The sequence below is a fragment of the Triticum aestivum genome, chromosome 1A (genome assembly GCF_018294505.1).
Source record: "Triticum aestivum cultivar Chinese Spring chromosome 1A, IWGSC CS RefSeq v2.1, whole genome shotgun sequence".
Lineage (NCBI taxonomy): Eukaryota > Viridiplantae > Streptophyta > Magnoliopsida > Poales > Poaceae > Triticum > Triticum aestivum.
This window is the reverse complement of record NC_057794.1, coordinates 195,058,299-195,076,155: the sequence shown is the minus strand read 5'-3', so window position 1 is coordinate 195,076,155 and position 17,857 is coordinate 195,058,299. Positions and strand designations below refer to the sequence as shown.

Sequence of the window (17,857 nt, the reverse complement as noted above, 5' to 3'; positions counted from 1 at the left end):
CTCAGCTATCTAACGCACCACTCAGCCTTATCGGGGCTCCTCTATCTCTTTCAAACTTTATATCTCCCTGGTTCACACATACACATGTCTCGCCTGCGCTACATATAGACCCATCCAACACTCTCCTCCCTTGTTCCCTCTCTATGTGACACGCACCCCCCTAAGTACCATAATCCCTCACTCCATCATATGCGCAGTGTCGGGACCCCGATCCTAAGTCACACCGATCTAGAATGTAACACATCATATCATTTTGCGGCCTCATGCACGGTATCCCCACGAGTGTCGCCTTACCATGGCCCGGGACTGTTTGCGCCTTTTGGCTCACGTATATGATAGTGTCGCTAGCAACCATACGATAGAGAATCCGGGCCGACATGACTAGTCGTGAACCGAAAGTGGCACTAACTTACAGGGACATGCATACATGAATCAACCTCGAGCATGTCGGTCAACAGCGTGTGAATCCGGGCTGTAGCAATTGGGCTAACAGGACTCCGGGAACCCGGGCTGTAGCAGGCTAACAGGACTCCCTATGTCTCCGCGTGACATTTCCTCGAAGGGACAGACACAGGAACAAAGTGAATCACATGGCGGCCAGTCTAAGTGTTCCGGAGCAGTTGTGCTGGGCTAGCAGGACTACGATAAACTAGGCTGTACCAGACTAACAAGGCTTAGTGGAAGCACTGGACTACATTTCCCCATAAGAGAGGCTACCAAGGATAAACAACTAGATTGTCGGATCCCACACATAGCAATACACATTACATGTGCGCATAACATGCAAGTATGTGCTGTACAACATGGCATCACAACATAACTCAAACTCATATATATAAAGGCCCGGAAGAGCCACATAGCATTCAATACAAACAGGGGTCTCATGACCCATCATTCAGAGCATACAAGCAACGGAAGCATTACATGTCTGAGTACAGACAACTACCAAAAGAAAAACTCTGAGAAGCCTGACTATCTACAAGACCCTCCCAAGGGTACAAGATCGTAGCTGGGATACAAGCTACTCATGAAGTCACTAGTGTAACCAACTGCAAAAGATAAATAAGCAAATGTGAGTACGAAGGTACTCAACGAGTCTTACATCCGAACTATCTACATATGCAACATTATCAACAAAGGCGGTGGTGGAGTTTTAACAGCAGCAAGCCAGCTTTGACTGAGTGGCTAACCTATACTACAAGTATTAGAAACTTCTTTAAGGTGAGGAAACGAACACGAGTCCACATATTCACCATATCAAAACTCCACTATGGATCCATTCCCGTCTCCCTACGAGAAGGCCATCCATAGCACTCACGCTTATCTTGCGTATTTTAGAGTATCCACTTCAAGTTGTCTATGTACTACATAAGTCCTCCAAGTTTCCATATCCGAGGAAAACGTCCATTCAAATAGATAATGTTAACCCTGCAGGGGTGTACTTCTTCACACACGCTCTCGCCACTTATCGCCCTGTACACGTCATGTACCTCAGCAACCTTCAAGGGGAAGCCGGGCGAGGGTGTCGTCCACGACTTGACTAACCACACAAGTCTCTTGTCCAGGTTTATCTCCTATTCGAGTTCCATCCGCAAGGAGTTCCGGCCGAAATCTCCAGTACGGCCCCAAACGATGTGTGCAGGGTTCCCAAGCCCACCATCTGGGTGCCACTTGGTACACCGTGCCATGATGCCTAGTCTGTCCCAAGCCCATCCTATCAGACACCACCTGGTAGACAAGTAGCACTACCTACAAACGCCAAAAACTAGTTGCAACTCCTGGACAGAGATCAAGTGGATTAATAAGCCGAGAGGGGCCGGGTAACCGGAACCCAATGTGTGGTAGTAACTGGACTTGGATAGCATACACAGAACTCAGTGCTTAGGGACGGTTCAAATGAGACAACCCACCATGTACTCCTACATGGCCTCTCATCGCTACCTTTACCAAAATGTGTTCACACTCTTAGACTTTATCGGTAGGACATGCTCACCACTCCGATTCATTCCCGATGAATCAGACCTGACACAATTCTAAGCATAGCTGGCATAAAGAAAACAAGCATGGATGAGCAGGCACATCAAGGCTCAAGAAACTCCTACTCATGATAGTGGGTTTCACCTATTTACTGTGGCAATGACAGATCATGGAGAGGAATGGGTTCAACTACCACTGCAGAAAGTAGCAGTTGAATCGATGTTGTCCTAATGCAGTATAAGGAGAAGGAGCAAGAGAGTGGGATTTATCGAAATGATCAAGGGGGTTTGCTTGCCTAATAGAGTAACAAAGGGGTATTGCTCCTTTGACAGGTACTCGGGAACACCTTCCGGAGTGGAACCTATCGAGAAGAAACGGTGCCGGCAATCAAAACACAAACAAATGCAACAATATGACGCATGAAGATGACATGTGCAAATGGTAGTGTTTGGACTAATGCAAGATGCTACCAAGTTGATTGAAGCCCATTTGAATCAAAGATTCAAATGCAATTTCAAAATGAAGCATTTAAAATGCCCATATTATGTTTTCACTTATAAAGCATGTATAAGTTGGTTTTTCATTCATGTAACTGGCATAAATGGATTCCTTGCATTTTTTGATAATTTTTCATATATAAACTATTTCATTCTGAGCTACGGTTGAATTATTATGAATTTTAGAAGTTTGTATCATTTTCTGGATTTTCCTAATTTATTTTAATACCAGAAAAAGAATAATTGCATCAGCACTACGTCAGCATGACGTAAGCGAGTCAACGGGGCTGACCAGGTCAAACCTGACCAGTGGGTCCCACTAGTCAGTGACCCAGTCAACTAACTAAGTTAGTTAGTCCTAACTAACTGGGCAGGGCCCACTAGTCAGTGATTGTAGTAGCTAACCTAGCTAGTTAATTAGTGCTAACTAGAGTAATTAGTTGGGTGGGGCCCGCAAGTCAGTGAGAGAGAGGGGGAGGTCAAACTGGGCAGTGGGGTCAACCCACGCCGGTCAAAGGTCAGCGGTTGCCGGCGTTTAGCCGCCGGCGAGTCCAGACGCGGCGGTGCGCTGCGGGTTTTGCCTGCAGGGAGCCATTTGGCGCGCGGAGTGCAGCTACGGGATGCAGACGCTCGTCCGCATCCAACCGTGGTGGTGGCGCGGCCGGGGAGTGGCTGGAGTGGCGCCGGCGACGATGATTGCGGCGGCTAGTGTTCGGGCGTGCTCGTGTTGGAGCTAGGGGCACGTGGAGAAGAGCTGAGGGTGGCTACATGCTCCTGGGGAGGTGAGGAGAATGATGACGCGTGCGGGAGCGGCTGGTTCGGGCTCTGGCCACGGTGGCGCCATGGCCGGTGGCACAGAGCTCTCGGCTCCGGTGGTAGAGGCGGCTAGAGGAGAGGAACAAGCTTGGGGAGTAGGGGAAAAGGCGGCGGAGCTCACAGGTGCGGGGACAACCGGTGGGCAGCAAATCGACGACGATGATCTCTAGGCACCGAAGTTGAAGAAGACGTCGGGGATGGTGTTGCAGGGCCTCCGGCGAAGCCTGGCTCGGCGTGGAGGTTGAGGGAGACACGATGGAGCTTTTGGACCTGGCGGCAGGGCGAGGGAGAGCTGGTGGCCATGGAGATGCTTGTCGGCGTTCTCGGGCGGTCGCGGCGATCGCGGGAGAGAGAGACAGAGGAGGAGACGGGACGAGGGAGAGTGAGAGGGGGTCGGGGAGACTACGTGGCATCATCCAAAGAGGCCAGGGCGAAGTGGCAAGCAGGAGGTGGCCGGGCGTGCGCCGGCGTGCGTCGGCCACGCGCTCAGCGTCCTCCTCACATGGTGGAGATGACGACTAGCAGGCCCAGCTGGCTGGGCGGGCTAGCTGGGCCGCACAGTGCCAGGCCTCGGATAACTGGCCCAGGTAAGTTTTCCCCTTTTTTTTCTTTTCTAATTCTAACATTTGTTTTTGACTTAAAATAAATACTAGCGCAATTCTAAAAATGTTGGGATTCCTTGTGACCACTAGTTATAATATACCAGAGGCCTTCACCAATTTCCAACATTTTTGGAGCCTTTAAAATATTTATATTATTTTAAACAGCTCCAATTCAAATACATATGGATTCATTCAAAAATCCAAAATGTTTAGCAGAAATGTGCATCACCTCTGGTTGTTGTTTGCAACATTTTCCAAAGACCATGAACATTTTTGAAGAGCATTTTGGGTTTATTGAAATTCCATTTTTAATTTGAACCTATTTGAATTTGCTTTGGTGCTATTGTTTGAAACATTCCCCATTTCAAATTCATTTGAAACTTAAACATGATGCACAAAGCAAGCCTAGATCATACCAGAACTAGGGATGTGACAAATTGCCCCCACTCGGAAGGATCTCGTCCCGTGATTCAGGAGTCGGCAGAAAGAAAGCGGGGTACTCAAGTCGAAGACGATCTTCTCGCTCCCAAGTAGCTTCTCTCTCGGAATGATGAGACCACTGAACCTTGAGAAACTTGATGTTATGACGTCGAGTGACACGCTTTGCTTGATCCAGAATGCGAACGGGGTACACTCGATAAGTGAGGTTATCTTGGAGATCAAGCGTTTCGTGGTCCACTCCGCGGATGGGATCCGAGAAGCAACGCCTGAGTTGAGAGACGTGGAAGACATCATGAACTCGCGAAAGATGTGGGGGTAGTTCCAACTGGTAGGCAACCTCTCCTTGTTTAGCGAGAATGCGAAAACGACCAATGAAACAAGGAGCCAACTTGCCCTTGATACCGAAATGATGGGTACCCTTCAAAGGAGTAACCCGAAGGTAAGCCTTGTCACCAACTTCATAAGCCACTTCCTTATGACGACGGTCATACTAGCTCTTTTGATGAGATTGGGCTATTTTCAAATTCTCACGAATGATGCGAACTTGCTCTTCTGCCTCCTGGATCATATCCGGTCCAAAGAATTGTCTTTCACCGGTTTCTGACCAGTCCAAAGGTGTTCGACATCTTCATCCATACAAAATCTCGAAGGGTGCTTTCCTAAGACTGGATTGATAGCTATTCTTATAAGCAAACTCGGCAAAAGGAAGACACTTCTCCCAATCCATACCGAATGAGATAACACAAGCTCTAAGCATGTCTTCGAGAATTTGGTTGACCCTTTCCACCTGACCACTTGACTGAGGGTGGAAAGCGGTACTGAAAGAAAGATGGGTTCCCATGGCATTTTGGAAACTTTCCCAGAAATGAGAGGTGAAAAGACTGCCATGGTCTGAATTGATCTCTAGTGGAACACCATGGAGTGACACTATTCAGGAGATATATAAGTCAGCGAGCTGACTAGCAGTGATACTCTCTCGAACAGGTAGGAAGTGAGCCATTTTGGAAAGACGGTCAATGACTACGAAGATAGCATTATTTCCTTTCTTGGTCCTGGGAAAGCCGGTGATGAAATCCATACCAACTTTGTCCCATTTCCACTCGGGAATAGCTAAAGGTTGAAGGGTGCCAGCAGGTCTTTGATGCTCTGCCTTAACGCGACGACAAACGTCACAGTTGGCAATATACTGAGCGATTTCTCTCTTCATCCTAGTCCACCAGAACCTCTGGCGTAGGTCCTGATACATCTTTGTACTACCGGGATGAATCGTGAGAGGGGATTCATGGGCCTCCTTAAGGATCAGTTGCTGCATCTGTTGACATTTGGGAACCACCAAACGGTTTCCAAAGTAAACAACACCTCGTTCATCCATAGAGAAACTGTCGGCAACTCCCTTGGAAATATTTTTCTTGATCCGGGAGATTCTCGTATCATGCTTCTGAGCCTCTATGATCTGATCCGTAAGGGTAGGTTTCACCACCAAGGTAGAAAGGGAACCATGAGGAGCTATGTGAAGGTTAAGCTTACAGAATTCCTCATGGAGGGGTGGTTGACATTGTTGCAACATGAGGTTGTTGCAATAGGATTTACGACTTAAAGCATCAGCCATGAAATTGGCTTTTCCTGGGGTGTAGGTGATTCCTAAGTCGTAATCCGAGATCAACTACAACCAACGTCTTTGTCTGAGATTCAGATCCGGTTGGGTGAAGATATACTTGAGACTCTGATGGTCATTGTAGATTTCACAACGGTTACCAAGAAGGTAATGCCGCCAAGTCTTAAGTGCATAGACTATGGCTGCAAGCTATAGATCATGTGTAGGATAATTTTCCTCATGTGGATGCAACTGTCGAGATGCATAGGCAATCACATGACGTTCCTGCATAAGAATGCAACCTAGTCCTTGACGAGAAGCATCGCAATAGATAACAAAGTCTTTAGTGAAATCCGGTGGCATGAGTATGGGCGCAGAAGTCAGGCGTCTTTTCAGTTCCTGAAAAATATGCTGACACTGTGGGGTCCACTCAAACCTTTTATCTGCCTTGAGAAGTTCCGTGAGGGGTTTGGCCACTTTGGAGAAGTTTTCAATGAAGCGGCGACAATAACTGGCTAGACCAAGGAAACTCCTAACTTGTTTGACCGTTTTGGGTGGAGTCCAATCGAGAACGGCTTTAACTCTTTCGGGATTGACAGCAATGCCCTTAACAGAGATCACTTGGCCTAGATAGGTCACTTCCGGGAACCAAAATTCACACTTGGAGAACTTGGCATAAAGGCGGTGTTCTCTGAGTTTTTCTAACACAAGTCTAAGATGTTGGGCATGCTCTTCCTCGTTCTTCGAGTAAATAAGAATATCATTGAGGTAAACCACGACGAACTTATCTAGGTACTCCATGAAGATCGAGTTCATGAAGCGGGAAAAAGTAGCTGGAGCATTGGTTAGGCCAAAAGACATCACGGTGTACTCATATTGACCATAACGTGTGACAAAGGCCGTTTTGGGGATGTCCCCGTTTCTGATTTTGATCTGGTGGTAGCCTAACCTCAAATCCATCTTGGAAAAGACTGAGGATCCAGCAAGCTGATCATACAGGTTGTTGATCCTGGGGAGCGGATACTTGTTCTTTATCATGACCACATTAACGGGACGATAATCTACAACCATCCGATCCGTACCATCCTTCTTCTTGACGAAGAGGACATGACAAGCCCAAGGAGAAGAACTGGGACGGATGAAACCCTTTTGCAAGGACTCATCAAGCAGTTTCTTAAGCTCGGCTAACTCCAAAGGTGCCATCTTGTATGGTCTCCTAGAGATTGGAACAGTTCCTGGGATAAGTTCTATGACAAACTCTACATCTCTGTTAGGTGGGACACCTGGCAGTTCTTCTGGAAAGACATCCAGGAAGTCACGGACTACCGGAATATCTTCAAGGTCTGGAAGAGGGCGGGCATTAAGAGGATAGAGTTAACGCCTTGCAACTCTAGTGGAAACAGTGACTATTTTGCCAGATGGATGTGTAAGTTGAACAGATCTAGTGTAACAATCGATCTTGGCATGATGAGCTGTCATCCAGTCCATGCCCAAGATGATGTTAATATCTGAAGACTTGAGAGATATCAAAGAAGCAAGGACTACCAGTCTGTCAACAAGGATTTCATTACCATGGCTTACCTTGGAGGTTTGCCATTTGGAACCAGGAGTCTGGATTATTAGTGGAGTTGGCATATCACGAAATGACATGTCGTGCAATCGAGCATAAACTTCGGATATGAAGGAGTGGGATGCTCCAGTATCGAATAGAACTGAAGTTGGGTGACAATTTACAAGAAGCATACCCAGTACGACGTCGGGATCATCTTGAGCTTCTGTAGCTGAGACGTGGTGCACACATGCTCGTTCAGTGGTGGCTGGCTTGGTACCGATCATCTTGCCTGATGGCTTTTCACGGCCAACAGACCTCTCAGACTGGGGTGGAGTATAACTAGACTGAGGGAAGTCACGTGCATAGTGTCCTCGTTCTCCGCAGGTGAAGCGAGTTCCTGAGGTAGGACGTGGACCTACTTTGGCAAGTGGTCCACTAATAGGCCTGGTTGGATCACGTTGCTGAGTTGGGTGAGGCGCCACATCGGATGGCCTCGGTGCATATCTAGGTGGAAGAGCTGAGTTCGGGATCCAAATTCGTCGCTTCTGAGAGCCAGAGCGGGAGGAAGAACCCAGATCACGGTTGTGCTTACGATACTCCTTGTAAGTGAGCTGAGCTGTCTCTGCATTAATGGCCTTGTTCACAAGAGTCTGGAAAGTATCACAATGATGCAGGTGGAGATCACGACGCAACTTAGGGTTGAGACCCTTCCGGAACCTAGCCTGCTTCTTGGTGTCCGTGGACACTTCTTTTGTAGCATAGCGGGCGAGGTTTTCAAACTCTCTACTGTAAGCATCAACATGCAGCTTACCCTAGGTAAAACTACAGAAATCTTCCCTCTTGCGGTCAATGAGAGCCCGAGGAATGTGGTGCTCACGAAAAGCCTCGGTGAAATCCCTCCAGGTAGGAATCTGGCCAGCTGGAAGCATAGCCTCATAGCTCTGCCACCAATACTAGCACGACCTTCCAGGTGATAGGTAGCATAGGTGACCTTGTCACCTTCAGCTACGTTTGCAGAATGCAACTTGTGAGTGATGCTCCGGAGCCAGTCATCTGCATCGAGTGGCTCAATGGAATGATGGAAGGTGGGTGGTTTCAGACCAATGAAGTCGGTGATGGAAACCAACTTCTCACGCTGATGTGCGGTGTTCTGCTCAGTCTGTGCCAGCAAGCGGTTAGTCTCATGCTTGTTCCTTTCGGAAGCTAACAAGAACTCTGCCATCGAAGGCTGGTCAGGAGGATCCTCATCCCTACCATCTCCGTGGTTTTTGTTATGAGAAACTGAACCTCGGTTAGCAGACGACATCCTGGCACAGAAACCAAGGAAACAAGGATGGAATTAGCATCGACATAAGGATGCGGAATGTAATGCAAAAGTATTGGAAACTCTTGAAATCCTAGGACAATTCCGGCAGCATAACGACTGTAAATGCTCAAAAAGGATTTTGAGACATTCATCAAAGGAATAGCATAATCACTCAGCATCATAATATCAAGGTTCTGGGTCAAACTGATGACACATAGAAGTAGTAGAACTGTACGAAGACACAACCCAACAATCCTAAGACTTTACGGTTTAGTAACACGTCATCCTGAGAGATACAGGAGAAGCCTAGTCCTTAACCCTCGTAGAAAAGAAGAGGCTGACTCAGGAGGAATGACATGAGGTAAAGGAGTAAAAAGAGCCTTACATTCCCTTCCAGAATCAATTCCCTTATATAACTAAAACATTTCTAGACTCAACTTTGACCAGTTTGGCTTGGTAATCCTACAGTCAGTCAAGCTCTGATACCAACGCTGTCAGGACCCCAATCCCAAGTCACACCGATCTAACATGTAACACATCATATCACTTTGCGGCCTCACACACAGTATCCCCATGGGTGTCGCCTTACCATGGCCCAGGACCATTTGCGCCTTTTGGCTCACACATATGATAGTGTCGCTAGCATCCATACGACAAAGAATCTAGGCCGACATGACTAGTCGTGAACCCAGAGTGGCACTAACTTAGAGGGACAGGCATACATGAATCAACCTCGAGTATGTAGGTCAACAGCGTATGAATCCAGGCTGTAGCAACTGGGCTAACAGGACTCCGGGAACCCGGGCTGTAGCAGGCTAACATGACTCCATATGTCTCTGCGTGACATTTCCCTGAATGGACAGACACAGGAATGAAGTGAATCACATGCCGGCCAGTCTAAGTGTTCTGGAGCAGTAGTGCTGGGCTAGCAGGACTCCGGTAAATAGGGCTGTAGCGGAGTACCAAGGCTCAGTGGAAGCACTGGACTACATTTCCTCATAAGAAAGGCTACCAAGGATAAACAACTAGATTGTCGGATCCCACACATAGCAATACACGTTACATGTATGCATAACATGCAAGTATGTGCTGTACAACATGGCATCACAACATAACTCAAACTCATATATATAAAGGCCCGGAAGAGCCACATAGCATTCAATACAAACAGGGGTCTCATGACCCATCATTCAGAGCATACAAGCAACGGAAGCATTACATGTCTAAGTACAGAAAACTACCAAAAGAAAAAGGCTGAGAAGCCTGACTATCTACAAGACCCTCCCAAGGGTACAAGATGGTAGCTGGGATACAAGCTACTCGTCGAAGTCACTAGTGTAACCAACTACAAAACATAAATAAGCAAACGTGAGTACGAAGGTACTCAGCAAGTCTTACATCCGAACTATCTACATATGCAACATTATCAACAAAGGGGGTGGTGGAGTTTTAACAGCAGCAAGCTAGCTTTGACTGAGTGGGTAACCTATACTACGAGTATCAGAAATTTCTTTGAGGTGAGCACTACTAGGAAAAGGCCTACTAATGGCGCACCTAATTTGGCCATTAATGGCGCATTAGAGGTGCGCCATTACTGCCACGCCATTAGTATATTTTACTAATGGCGCACCACTGGTGCGCCATTAGTATCTGGTATACTAATGGCGCACCTTAGATGCACCATTAGTATATACAACAGTGCGCCATTAGTATGCCTCCCAGGGGGCCATGTATACCTAGGTGCTTTGGCATACTAATGGCGCACAACAACAAGATGCGCCATTAGTAACTTCGGCATACTAATGGCGCACTGTTTAATGATGCGCCATTAGTATCCTTTGGCATACTAATGGCGCACTGTGATGTGATGCGCCATTAGTATGAATATTAGGTTATTTTTATTTTTTAATTTTCTGTTTTTTGCACAGGTTACAAAATGTATAATTGGACAAAATATAGACAGCACACATCAACAACAGATTCATCGAATACAATAGAAGATTAGTCTCTGAATACAATTCATCATATTAGTCTCCGAATACAATTCATCATATTAATCCCCGAATTGAAAAGACCGAACAAAGATAGAACATTATATTACAAGTCTCGAGACCGCGAGTAGCGAGTTTGTCTTCACATTACAAGTCGATATCGATCATCTAAACTACCATCACATAGAAGAGAGCTGCGGTCATCACGATGAGCATCATCACGATGAAACTCGTCTTCATCCGGTTCATCCAGCGCTCCCTCCCTTCTCCCGCTAGATAGCGGGCGTATCTAGATTCGGCTCGGCCCTAGTGGTGTACCCTTTGTAACTGTTACCGCTGAATCGGTGAACCTGTCTCCGACACTCCTCCCAGTCGTCGTAGACTCCGGGAACCTTACCCTTGTACACGACCTATGACGGCATCGCTATGCAGTAGCCAAGCAAAACGTTAGTACCAATTCACAGACAATACATAAGCAATATATAAGTATGCAACAGAACGATCGGAAGAGAAAAGCAAGACATTAATAGCATCGATTACATCTAAGTTGAACGACTCTCGAAACCAAAGAGACATACTACAAGTTCATTAAAGTTTAATTACAACATGAGCCAATCGATGTTTCAGAACTAGACACAGCATCACTGCTTTCGACTCGACTCAAGGAACCGGAGCGTGGATGAAGCCACCGTCTATCGTGGGAGTCATGAAATAACGGTCATTGTCAGCCTGCATTTGTAGCATTGTGTCGATGTCACTGTTGGACGGTTGATTTCTGAGGTAGAACTGCCCCGAGGTACGAAGGACATCTTGATAGATGATTTCCGCAAACTCTGACTGGATGCAAAAGAATTCTTGTCTGATGTCCGCGTCCTGGATTGCCGACATGCTCGCGGCCCAATCTATGAGTTTACTCGGTAGCAGAAGTTGATGCTGGTCCCGTACGATCGCCCGCACGTGATGGATGGCGTAGTAGGCACCCTTCTGACTGCCAGGCGGCTGCTTGATGCAGCAGAACGTCGTATTGTGGGAGAACACGTGCTTGCGGTACTTACGAATAGGCCTGGTGAAGGTGCCTCCAGATTTGGCGTAGCCGGGGAGAACATCATCAAGAACCTTCTTGACATTTGTGTAGTCTACGTTCGAATGACGGTCCGGGTCGAAATACGTGGCCATGGAATATTTGGGGCTTAGGAGGATGAGCGTGCAATGTGTATCACTTCAGAAAACACGGAATGTTAAAAGAAAAAACGATCGAAATCCAAGGATTCATATGTTACGGGGCGGTTGAGGGGAGGACTTACTCGGGGAAGTAAGGCACGAGGAAGTTATCCTTATCTTGGTTTGCCAGAATGACGCCTTCGAGGTGAGAACTCGCGACTTGCCGGTCCCCAGCGCTGCCCAAGATCTTGGCACGCATGTAGAAGGGGTCGACTATCACGATGTCCGGGGTCTTGTCGCGAATGATCCGCATCTCCATACTTAGCGAAAATAGCCGAACGAAGGTGTAGTGCAGCGGATGAAGGTTCAACATAGCATGGATGTCATCAAACTGCAGGACGATCGTACCCCCGATGGAGTTATCCACAAAGCCCTTGCCCTCTGGCACCTTGGCCGCGAAAACCGGGTATGCCACATCCTTCTCTCTGAGACACTGCTTCTCCAAAGAAAGAACACTGTCATGCAGACTCCGCATAGCACCGGTTGCAGCATCGAGCATATTTCTCGGTAGCATCGGCCTACCCGCCACATGCAGCCTCCTCATTAAATCCTCAGGTGAAGGTGGCCCGTCCTGAGCACGGATCGTACTCGGTGCCGGCTGGCCTGCACCCTTGTTAGTCTTTCTTTTGCGTGCCTTCTTCTTCTCCTGTAATGGGACCGAGTTCTGCTCACAGACCGCCTTCTTGAGTGTGTTGGGGCTGATAATATTTCGCACCTCGCCTATCTGAGGCTCGGTGAAGTCGGCAGCTGGAGGCTCTCCTGAGAGCTGAACTGCAGACGACGCATATTGCAACTTGGCTTCTCCGTGGTACCAGCTAGATCGCGCACGTCTTTTGTTGGGTTGGGTTCTTGAGAAGGAGGCCCCATGAAGTCGCCACCGTACCCATGATCGGCAAAGTACTGATCGACGTTGGCAAATGTATCGTCGTCGTCATCGTTCTGATCCTGTGCCATATGCATGTTTGGATCCAGTGGCATAGGGATGTCCGGCACCGTTGCGGCGGTCTTGCCATGGGGTCGACTTGGCGCCGGCACGACTGGCGGTGTTGTCTTTGGGGTGGTGTCCCCCGCCCCCAAACGAATTTGGCTCTTCGGCCAAAGCAGGGGCCATCTGAGGCAGGCGCTGAGGGTCATCACATCATCATCGTCGGCCCCGACGGGTCAAATCGGAGGTAACAACTCGTCGCAGCCTGGCAGCACCCGAACCAGTTGAACCCTAAACAAGTTGGGTGGCATCTGGGTACCGTGGAACAAGGGGTTGCCCGGTTGAACGATTTTGCCCTTGGCGACATCGACCAACTCGTTGTTCATGAAGTGCAGGAGAGTGCACAGAATGTCGGCAACGCCCTGCGAAAACATGTAGGGTGTCAGGGATGCCCAGTCAAAGGCAAGGAGATGAAGTCCTCGGCCGAGAGAGGCTTAATTAGTTACCGTGATGATGGCGTCAAGCTCGGCTAATGTCGAGGCACCACCAACGGCGGGCGTGCAGTTGACGGAGGGGCCGCTTGCTGCAGAGCTCCCGTGCATTAAGCTCCCGGGTGCATTAAGCTCCCGTGCCGGTGTCGAAGACACCAATGGCCCCACCATCGCGTTCTGCGAGTTGCTGGCCGTGAAGCTAGGAATCGGGGGCGGCCCCTGTTGGCCGCCCACAATCCACGCACTAATCCCCTGGATCAAAGGTAGGCACAATGGCGGTGATCGTCCTTCCGAGTTGTTGTTTCACTTGCTCTTGGACAATCTCCAGAATCCGTGCCACCTGTGCCCTGAGTTCTTGAACCTCGCGTGCCTGGCTTTCCGAGCTGGTCTTTTTCTCCTTTCGCCCACCAGTGTTATAGTATGACGACCATTTTGTCGACAAGCCTTTGCCGGCCACACGACCAGCTGACGTCGGCTTACTGAGCTTATCCTTGTTCTTCATTACATTCAACGCCCTATTTAGAGTGGTGTCCCAAGGGTTGCTCTTAGTCGACCCCGCGCTACTGCTTTCAGTCGCCTGCGGAAGGAATGTGAACCATTTAGAAATTTGGCTTCATTAATTAGAATGCAACCATATGGAGCTAATTACACGGGGGTGTATTCCTTACCAGAACAAGCTCAAGCGCCCTGGTCTTCGGATCCGTGGTAAGCTCCTTTGTTTTCGGGTCCTTCTTGTACCGGGCCCTGACAAAGTTCCTGGTCTGCTTGTCACCGTATTTATCGAAGAGGGGCGGTTGGCCTTGCTCGGCACGGTCCGCCTCCTCCTTGTCCCATATAGGCTCCGCCACTCTGTAACCGCCGGGACCGAGAGTGTGTTCCCCTAAGTTCAGCTCCTGCATTTCTTTCCCCCACTTACTTGATTCGGAGTTTGCGGTGCTCGAGCAATTGATCTTGAAGTCGTTGTAGTCATCTTCGGTGATCGAAGGATTTTTCTCCTTGATCTTCTCATAACTCTCACCTTTCTCGATCATTCTCTTCACATTGCTTTTCCAAGTAGACAGGGCCTTGCTCATCTTCGTGAGGGCAGCATTGTTCACTTTATTCCCTTTGAGGCTTGTGTTTTCAAATTCAGCGGGGAACTTGTATCATTCGTGCAGCTTCGTGAAGAGGAGGTTGCGCAAATTCCCTCGGTCAGGATGCCTTAGGTTCTCGGTGTTGATCGAGACGGTGCTCCGGAGAATGCACCCGAGCTAAAGCGAGTACCCCTTGACTATTCGTTCGGGCGCCGTTGGATTCCCATCAGAGTCCACTTCAGTAACTTCCTCCTTGAGGGTGCGGAGCACGGTCGGGCGCCGGTCCTTTCGTTGCCTCTTCGGTTGGCTGCCATCTGTGCGTGCGCCGCCATCATCAATGGTGGCATCAGTGGGGTCATCCTCGGCGGTACCATCAGTGGTCTCAGGATCGGTGGGGAAGGCGGCATTCTCATACAAGTGAGGTTGTTCCTCCATCTCCTGGGACAGCTTCCAGAATGCCTTGACGCCCGAACCCCCGGCCTCATCGTTGTTGGCCATGTTTCTCTCTAAATAGGAACAAAGTTTGGTCAAAAAGTTGGTTATTGTCAAGGAACAAGATCATGGTCTCATCATTTAGGGTTTGTCGACACCGAGGCATCCTAAAAGCTAAGCTTTTATCATTGAGGGTTTTTCGACGCCGAGGCACCGTAAAAGCCTAAGCTTTCATCATTTCAGTTTTTATCGACACCGAGGCACCCTAAAAGCCATGCATTAGTCACAAGTATGCCGGGGCACTTGATCCTACTTAATTAACTACTAAGATACCCCGGCCCATGCATTAGTCACAAGTACCCCATATGTCCTATTTTTAGCAAAGTTATGCTAAAATTCACGGAAAATTTCAGCATGACCTTTGCTGAAAATAGGACATATGGAGTACCCGAATTTGCCGGAACGGAAGTTAATCAACATTCTAGCAAACTCAAGGGCCTCTCGGGTGGACAAGGCAAAAAAGGCCTCCATCACAACATGGAAAATACATTGGGTACCTATATGGTATTAACATGCCATTCTCTGTCAATAGAAGTAGCACAAAATCATTCTAGTACCAGTGTTTAACTAAAACTTGGTGTGAATAAGATCCTCTGTCAGTACTTCATACCAATAATCAAAACCCCAAAACCTGACCCCAACTAGTTACCATAAGGTCAAATACTGTCCACAAAACCATAACAGAAATAGCACAAAATTATTCAAGTATCATTGTTTAACTAAAACTTGGTGTAAATAAGGTAATAAAAGCAAATTATCCTAGCTAATATGGGTTTTCAGGAAATATTGAGACGTCGCACTTCTGATCGACTCCTGAGGAACATTCTCAACTAGCATAGTCTGTTTACCTTCTATTCCTATGTGGTTCATTACTTGATTTCCTTTCAGCCTCAAAGTTATGTTTGTCCTGGTCATATTATGCTTTTGGCAACCACTAGAAATGTAAAAGATTTTTTGTGAACTTGGGAAGAAAAGAACCAACTTTCATCAAAGAAATAAAAATAAGATCATGAGCAGAATAGTTGTTAGGCATTTCTTGGCTGCAACAATCACTTAGTTTGCATAAATTCCTACCATCATCCATGAGCAGCACCACATAGCAGTTCACAGAGCAGAACATGAGGCAGTTAGCTACTGACAGAGCTCCCATCTATAGCCCTTTTTCTAGTAGTGGTTAATTAAAAACAGAGGCAGTAATCCAATACTCCAATAGTGCATCTACTGCAAACAAAATTCAGTAAATTTCCAGCGATTACTCCTAAAGCAAACAAGATTCACCTAGCAAGGTTTATTTTGGCACTCAACTGCAGAATACACAAATCTCTACAGCAAGCTACTCCAAGCAGTACTACACCAACTAATGGCCATCTGTCCATCAACAGTTTGGAGTATTGGATTACTACACCAAGTCAAATTTAAACAACTGGAGTAGTTCAAGATACTGAATCTTGGTTTTAACCAAACAATATTTATACTCCCCTTTCATTTAAATACACAGCAAAAGATTCATTTAAATACACAGTACTGACAAAATTCATCTAATTCTACTGGAGTAAAAAGGTTTCATTTCACTTAAAAGATTCAGAGAAGAGCAAGCAGGAGCACACTACTGCACAACTTAACTGAATTTTTTACTCCAATAATACTGGTACACTTGCTAATCCAGTACTGTACTTCATGTGGAAAAGTAACAGTAGCTACTGATGCTACTCCAAAATGCATGCACTCCACTGCAAGCACATAATCTTTTATTCAAGTAATAGTGTATGATGAATTTGATTATTCAGACTTAAGTTGCTTCAAGTGATGTCACTAGTTTTAGTACTACAGCAAATGGAGTACCTAATCTGATCCAGTTAAAGTCTCCAGATGGAGTACCAAATGGAGTACTACAGCTGCTGCACTTGCTACACCAAAACAGCTACTGATCAAGTACCAGAGTACTCCAGTTGATCAAGCAGCAGTAGAAAGACTGTAAGTGTTTAAATTTAGTTCATCAAGCAGACTCGTCAAAGTACTACTGCAAGTGTTTAAATTCAGTCAAGTATACTACTGTAGGTGTTTAATTAAAAGAAAAGTGCTTCATGATTCTCGCCGGGTGTACTCGCTGGGTGTTGCTTCTGTATTAGCCGGGTGTTGCTTCTGTATTTGAAAAGGAAGACATATTTGCTGCGAGAACTACTACAAAAGCTACTGATAGAGGACCAGATTGCAGAGTACTCGGTGCTGAGTGAGTGAGGGGCTCACCGTAGAAGGTCTTGGCGTATGTACAACTCTCCGCGGCGGGGACTCAGAGACTGAGTGCACAGACCTCGCCGCAGCGGTCGCCGAGGAGGCCCCAACCGAGCTCAGCGTCGCCCTCCTGCTCCAGATCACGCTTAACAGGTCTGCATTGCACAAAGGCAGCAATGAGCCAATGATATCACTCCAAATCAGTGCATTGCCAAAACAGTGCTAAAATATGTAGTATGCTAAAATGTGTATTGTGCCAGATAGAGAATCTTTGCTATAATGTGTAGTGTGCCAAACTGAGAAACAATGCTAAAATTATACTAAATGTGTAAATGCTAAAATACCTTGTTGCAAATATGCACTGCAAGGTTAATGGCAACCGCTTCAGGGGCCCATCAATCCTATCTTGTTCTTGGAAATCATGGCATTCATATCAGTTAGAAAAACCAAACACGTAGACTAGATTAAACGAAATATTAACTTTGAATATACCATTAAAATTAGCTCAATTCCAGTTAATGGATACTATGCCTGTTGGCTCTACAAACTTACTTTTGAAGCAGAAAACAATGAAGGGGTCGAGGTCGTACCAAACTAAGGCGTCCGTCGGTGGTGGCTGGCCGGTGCTCCTCTCCTCTTGTAGCTGC

The 17,857-nt window shown here is 47.1% G+C and overlaps 1 pseudogene; it reads right to left on the bottom strand.

Annotated features, from left to right (window-relative positions):
* The window catches only part of LOC123177655 (probable inactive receptor kinase At5g58300), a 106,125-nt pseudogene that overhangs the window by 29,870 nt on the left and 58,398 nt on the right, over positions 1 to 17,857 (bottom strand).